Raw genomic sequence first — 7,228 nt, 5'->3', positions numbered from 1 at the left:
TACCTTACCAGCGCTCGTAGTAGCTCCTGGGTTTTTGATACCGGTGCTGTTGCTCACATTTGCAACTCAAAGGAGGAACTACGGAATAAACAAAGTCTGGCCAAGGACGAGGTGACGATGCGCGTCGGGAATGGCTCCAAGGTCGATGTGATCGCCGTTGGCACGCTGCCTCTACATCTACCTTCGGGGTTAGTTTTAAACCTTAATAATTTTTATTTAGTTCCAGCTTTGATCATGAACATTGTATCACGGTCTTGCTTAATGCGAGACGGCTACCCATTTAAGTCAGAGAATAATGGTTGTTCTATTTATATGAGTGATATGTTTTATGGTCATGCTCCACTGGTGAATGGTTTATTCTTGATGAATCTCGATCGTGATGTTACACATATTCATAGTGTGAATACCAAAAGATGCAAAGTTGATAATGATAGTCCCACATACTTGTGGCATTGCCGCCTTGGTCATATCGGTGTTAAGCGCATGAAGAAACTCCATACTGATGGACTGTTAGAGTCTCTTGACTTTGAATCATTTGACACATGCGAGCCGTGCCTCATGGGCAAGATGACTAAGACTCCATTATCAGGAATAATGGAGAGAGCAACCGACTTATTGGAAATAATACATACTGATGTGTGTGGTTGATACGTCCATTTTGCATGATACTTTGATGTTGATATTTATTGCTTTTTGGGCTGTTATTTTACTTGTGGTACCATATTTATGCCTTTTCTCTCTTATTTTTCAAGGTTTATTTGAAGAGGGAGAATTCAGGCAGCTGTAATTCTGGACTGGAAAAGGAGCAAATCCTAGTCCACTATTCTGCACATCTCCAAATGCCCTGAAAAGTTACGTGGATTTTTTTGGGATTATATAAAAAATACTGGGCGAAAGAACTACCGGAGGGGGCTGCCAGGGCGCCACAAGCCCTGATACCGCCACCCCCTGGTGGCGGAGTGGGGGCTTGTGGGATCCCTGACGGCCCACTAGCCCCCCACTTTTGCTATATGAAGCGTCTTGGTCCAGAAAAAAATGAAGAGGGAGCTTTTTCGTGGTTTCGCCGCCGCCACGAGGGGGAACTTGAGAAGATCCAATCTAGAGCTCCGGCAGGACGATCCTGCCGGGGAAACTTCCCTCCCGGAGGGGGAGATCGTCGCCATCGTCATCACCAACACTCCTCTCGTCAAAGGGGAGGCATCTTCATCAGCACCATCTCCTCTCCAATCCCTAGTTCATCTCTTGTAATCAATCTCCGTCTCACGACTCCGATTGGTACTTGTAAGGTTGCTAGTAGCGTTGATTACTCTTTGTAGTTGATGCTAGTTGGATTACTTGGTGGAAGAGTTTATGTTCAGATCCTTGATGCTATTCATTACACCTCTGATCATGATTATGATTATGTTTTGTGAGTAGTTACTTTTGTTCCTGAGGACATGGGATAAGTCATGTTAATAATAGTCATGTGAATTTGATATTCGTTCGGTATTTTGAGATGTTGTACGTTGTCTTTTCCTCTAGTGGTGTTATGTGAACGTCAACTACATAACACTTCACCATATTTGGGCCTAGAGGAAGGCATTGGGAAGAAGTAAGTTGATGATGGGTTGCTGGAGTGACAGAAGCTTAAACCCAAGTCTATGCGTTGCTTCGTGAGGGGCTGATTTGGATCCACTAGTTTAATGCTATGGTTAGACTTTGTCTTAATTCTTCTTTTGTAGTTGCGGATGCTTGCGAGAGAGGTTAATCATAAGTGGGATTCTTGTCCAAGTAAGGGCAGTACCCAAGCGCCGGTCCACCCACATATCAAACTATCAAAGTAACGAACGCGAATCATATGAACATGATGAAACTAGCATGACAGAAATTCCCGTGTGTCCTCGGGAGCGTTTTTCCTCCTATAAGACTTTGTTTAGGCTTGTCCCTTGATGCAAAAGGGATTGGGTCACTTGCTGCACCGTTGCTACTACTTGTTACTTGTTACTTTTTTACATGTTATGTTTCACCTCGCTACACAATCACTTGTTACCGCTATTTTCAGTGCTTGCAGTTATTACCTTGCTGAAATCCGTTTATCAGAGCCTTCTGCTCCTCGTTGGGTTCGACACTCTTACTTATCAAAAGGACTACGATTGATCCCCTATACTTGTGGGTCATCACGACTCTTTTCTGGCGCCATTGCCGGGGAGTGAAGCGCCTTTGGTAAGTGGAAATTGGTAAGGAAACATTTATATACTGTGCTGAAATTTATTGTCACTTGTCACTATGGAAACTGTTCCTTTGAGGAGTTTGTTTGGGGTATCATCACCACGAATGGAAGCACGAGGAGTTGCTCCTCAACCTGAGGTACCTACTGAAAATATCTTTTATGAAATTCCTTCGGGTATGCTTGAGAAACTGCTGGCTAATCCTTTCACACGAGATGGACTTCACATCCAGACTTGCATCTGATCTATGTAGATGAAGTTTGTGGTTTATTTAAGCTTGCAGGTTTGCCCGAGAATGAGGTAAAGAAGAAAGCATTTCCTTTATATTTGAAGGATAAGGCGTTGACATGGTATAGGCTATGTGATGATACTGGATCATGGGGCTACAATTGGTTGAAATTGGAATTTCATCAAAAGTTCTATCATATGCATTTAGTACATCGTGATCGGAACTTTATTTATAACTTTTGGCCTCGTGACAGGGAAAGCATAGCTCAAGCTTGGGGGAGGCTTAAATCAATTCTATATTCATGCCCCAATCATGAGCTCTCGAGAGAAATTGTCACTCAAAACTTTTATGCTCGGCTTTCTCATGAAGATCGTACCATGCTTGACACTTCTTGTACCGGTTCTTTTATGAAGAAGGATATTGATCACAAGTGGAATTTATTGGAGAGAATCAAACGCAACTCTGAAGATTGGGAGCTGGAGGAAGGTTAGGAGTCAGGTATGAATTTCCAATTTGATTGCGTTAAATCTTTTGTTGAGACAAACACTTCTAGAGATTTTAGCGCTAAGTATGGACTTGACTCTGAGATAGTAACTTCTCTATGTGAATCTTTTGCTGCTCATGTTGATCTTCCCAAAGAGAAGTGGTTTAAATATCATCCTCCTGTAGAAAGCAACATAGCCAAAACCAATCTAGTTGAGGAGGAAGTCATTGCTTTTAGTGATCATGTTGTTCCATGTGCTTACACTGAGAAACCACCATACCCTGCTAGGATAAAGGATTCTTCTAAAGCTCCAACTGTGATACGTAGGGGTTATATTAGACCACTTGCACCCCCTAAGGAGATTAGAGTTGAACCTAGTGTTGCTATTATCAAAGATCTCTTAGCCGAAGACATAGATGGGCATGTTATCAACTTCTGTGAGGACTCCGCTAGAATTTCTAAACCTCATGCGGAAGACAAACACGGACCTGTAGTTGGCCTGCCCGTTGTTTCTGTTAAGATAGGAGATCACTATTACCATGGTTTATGTGATATGGGAGCTAGTGTTAGTGCAATACCCCATTCTCTATATGATGAAATCAAAGATGAGATTGCACCTGCTGAGTTAGAACCAATTGATGTCACTATTACGCTAGCTAATAGAGACACTATCTGCCCTGTGGGAATTGTGAGAGACGTAGAAGTCCTGTGTGGTAAGACGAAGTATCCTACTGATTTCCTCGTCCTTGGCACTGCACAAGATATATTTTGTCCCATCATATTTGGTAGACCCTTTCTCAATACTGTCAATGCTCACATTGATTGCATTAAGCAGACTGTCATAGTTAGTTTCGAGGGTGTGTCTCATGAATTTAACTTCTCCAAGTTTGGAAGACAACCCCATGAAAGAGAGTCGTCTGGTAGGGATGAAATTATTGCTCTTGCTTCTATTGACGTACCTCCTACGGATCCTTTAGAGCAATATCGTCTTGAGCATGAAAATGATATGCATATGGAGGAGAGAGATGAGATAGATAAAATTGTCTTAGAACAATATCCTATTCTCAAGAATAATCTGCATTTTGAACTGCTTGGGGATCCTCCCCCACCAAAGGGTGATCCTGTGTTCGAGCTTAAACAGTTGCCTGATACTCTTAAGTGTGCCTATCTTGATGAAGGAGATATATCCTGTCATTATTAGTGCTCTCCTCTCGAATCACGAAGAGAAGAAGTTATTAAAAACTCTGAGGAAGCACCACGCTGCTATTGGATATACTCTTGATGATCTTATGGGTATTAGTCCTACTCTATGTTAGCACAAGATTAAAACCGATCCTGACTTTAAACCAGTTGCTGATCATCAAAGGAGATTAAATCCTAAGATGAAAGAGGTCGTTAGAAAAGAAATGTTAAAGCTTCTGGAAGCAGGAATCATTTATCCCGTTGCTCATAGTGATTGGGTAAGTCCAGTACATTGCGTACCCAAGAAGGCAGGTATCAACGTCGTTCCTAATGATAAGGATGAACTAATCCCACAAAGGATTATTACCGGCTGTAGAATGGTGATAGACTTCCGAAAACTGAACAAGGCAACCAGGAAAGATCATTATCCTTTGCCGTTCATCGACCAAATGCTAGAAAGGCTATCAAAACACACACACTTCTGCTTTCTAGACGGTTATTCAGGTTTCTCGCAAATACCTGTTGCACAATCTGATCAAGAGAAAACCACTTTCACCTGCCCTTTCGGTACCTTTGCCTATAGACGTACGCCTTTTGGCTTATGCAATGCACCTGCCACCTTTCAAGGATGTATGTGTTGGGTAACGTCGCATGGGAAACAAAAATTTTCCTACGCGCACGAAGACCTGTCATGGTGATGTCCATCTACGAGAGGGGATGAGTGATCTACGTACCCTTGTAGATCGTACAGCAGAAGCGTTAGAGAACGCGGTTGATGTAGTGGAACGTCCACACGTCCCTCGATCCGCCCCGCGAACAATCCCGCGATCAGTCCCACGATCTAGTACCGAACGGACGGCACCTCCGCGTTCAGCACACGTATAGCTCGACGATGATCTCGGCCTTCTTGATCCAGCAAGAGAGACGGAGAGGTAGAAGAGTTCTCCGGCAGCGTGACGGCGCTCCGGAGGTTGGTGATGATCTCGTCTCAGCAGGGCTCCGCCCGAGCTCCGCAGAAACGCGATCTAGAGGAAAAACTATGGAGGTATGTGGTCGGGTAGCCGTGAGAAAGTCGTCTCAAATCTGCCCTAAAAGCCCCATATATATAGGAGGAGGGAGGGGGACCTTGCCCTGGGGTCCAAGGGACTCCAAGGGGTCGGCCGAGCCAAGGGGGGGAGGACTCCCCCCCCCCAAACCGAGTTGGTCTTGGTTTGGTGGGAGGAGTCCCCCTCCCTTCCCACTTCCTCCCTCTTTTTTTTTCTTTTCCTTTGATTTCCTTCTCTTGGCGCATAGGCCCCCTTGGGGCTGTCCCACCAGCCCACTAAGGGCTGGTGTGTCTCCCCAAAGCCTATGGGCTTCCCCGGGGTGGGTTGCCCCCCCCCGGTGAACTCCCGGAACCCATTCGTCATTCCCGGTACATTCCCGGTAACTCCGAAAACCTTCCGGTAATCAAATGAGGTCATCCTATATATCAATCTTCGTTTCCGGACCATTCCGGAAACCCTCGTGACGTCCGTGATCTCATCCGGGACTCCGAACAACATTCGGTAACCAACCATATAACTCAAATACGCATAAAACAACGTCGAACCTTAAGTGTGCAGACCCTGCGGGTTCGAGAACTATGTAGACATGACCCGAGAGACTCCTCGGTCAATATCCAATAGCGGGACCTAGATGCCCATATTGGATCCTACATATTCTACGAAGATCTTATCGTTTGAACCTCAGTGCCAAGGATTCGTATAATCCCGTATGTCATTCCCTTTGTCCTTCGGTATGTTACTTGCCCGAGATTCGATCGTCAGTATCCGCATACCTATTTCAATCTCGTTTACCGGCAAGTCTCTTTACTCGTTCCGTAATACAAGATCCCGCAACTTACACTAAGTTACATTGCTTGCAAGGCTTGTGTGTGATGTTGTATTACCAAGTGGGCCCCGAGATACCTCTCCGTCACACGGAGTGACAAATCCCAGTCTTGATCCATACTAACTCAACTAACACCTTCGGAGATACCTGTAGAGCATCTTTATAGTCACCCAGTTACGTTGCGACGTTTGATACACACAAAGCATTCCTCCGGTGTCAGTGAGTTATATGATCTCATGGTCATAGGAATAAATACTTGACACGCAGAAAACAGTAGCAACAAAATGACACGATCAACATGCTACGTCTATTAGTTTGGGTCTAGTCCATCACGTGATTCTCCCAATGACGTGATCCAGTTATCAAGCAACAACACCTTGTTCATAATCAGAAGACACTGACTATCATTGATCAACTGGCTAGCCAACTAGAGGCATGCTAGGGACGGTGTTTTGTCTATGTATCCACACATGTAAATGAGTCTTCATTCAATACAATTATAGCATGGATAATAAACTATTATCTTGATACAGGAATTATAATAATAACTATACATTTATTATTGCCTCTAGGGCATAATTCCAACAATATGATGGTTATATTCTCCGACTTTTGTGAAAAGATTGTCGAGGATTTCATGGATGACTTCTCCATTTACGGGTCTTCGTTTGATGATTGCCTCAGCAACCTTGATCGAGTCTTACAGAGATGCGAAGAAACCAACCTCGTCTTGAATTGGGAGAAGTGCCACTTTATGGTTAATGAAGGTATCGTCTTAGGACACAAAATCTCTAAAAGAGGCATTGAAGTTGATAAGGCTAAGGTTGATGCAATTGAGAAAATGCCTTGCCCCACAGATATCAGAGGTATACGAAGTTTCCTAGGTCATGCTGGTTTCTATAGAAGGTTCATTAAAGACTTCTCTAAGATTTCTAGGCCTCTTACCAACCTCTTGCAGAAGGATGTTCCTTTTGTTTTTGATGAGGATTGTGAGGAAGCCTTCGAAATACTTAAGAAGGCTTTGATAACCGCACCTATTGTTCCACCACCTGACTGGAACTTGCCCTTTGAAATCATGTCTGATGCTAGTGATTACGCTGTTGGTGTTGTTCTAGGACAGAGAGTTGACAAGAAGTTGAATGTCATTCACTACGCTAGTAAAACTCTAGACAGTGCCCAAAGAAACTATGCCACTATGGAGAAGGAATTTTTAGCAGTCGTGTTTGCATGTGAAAAGTTCAGATCTTACATAGT

Source organism: Hordeum vulgare, chromosome 5H (assembly GCF_904849725.1).
Source record: "Hordeum vulgare subsp. vulgare chromosome 5H, MorexV3_pseudomolecules_assembly, whole genome shotgun sequence".
Lineage (NCBI taxonomy): Eukaryota > Viridiplantae > Streptophyta > Magnoliopsida > Poales > Poaceae > Hordeum > Hordeum vulgare.
This window is presented reverse-complemented; position numbering follows the sequence as displayed.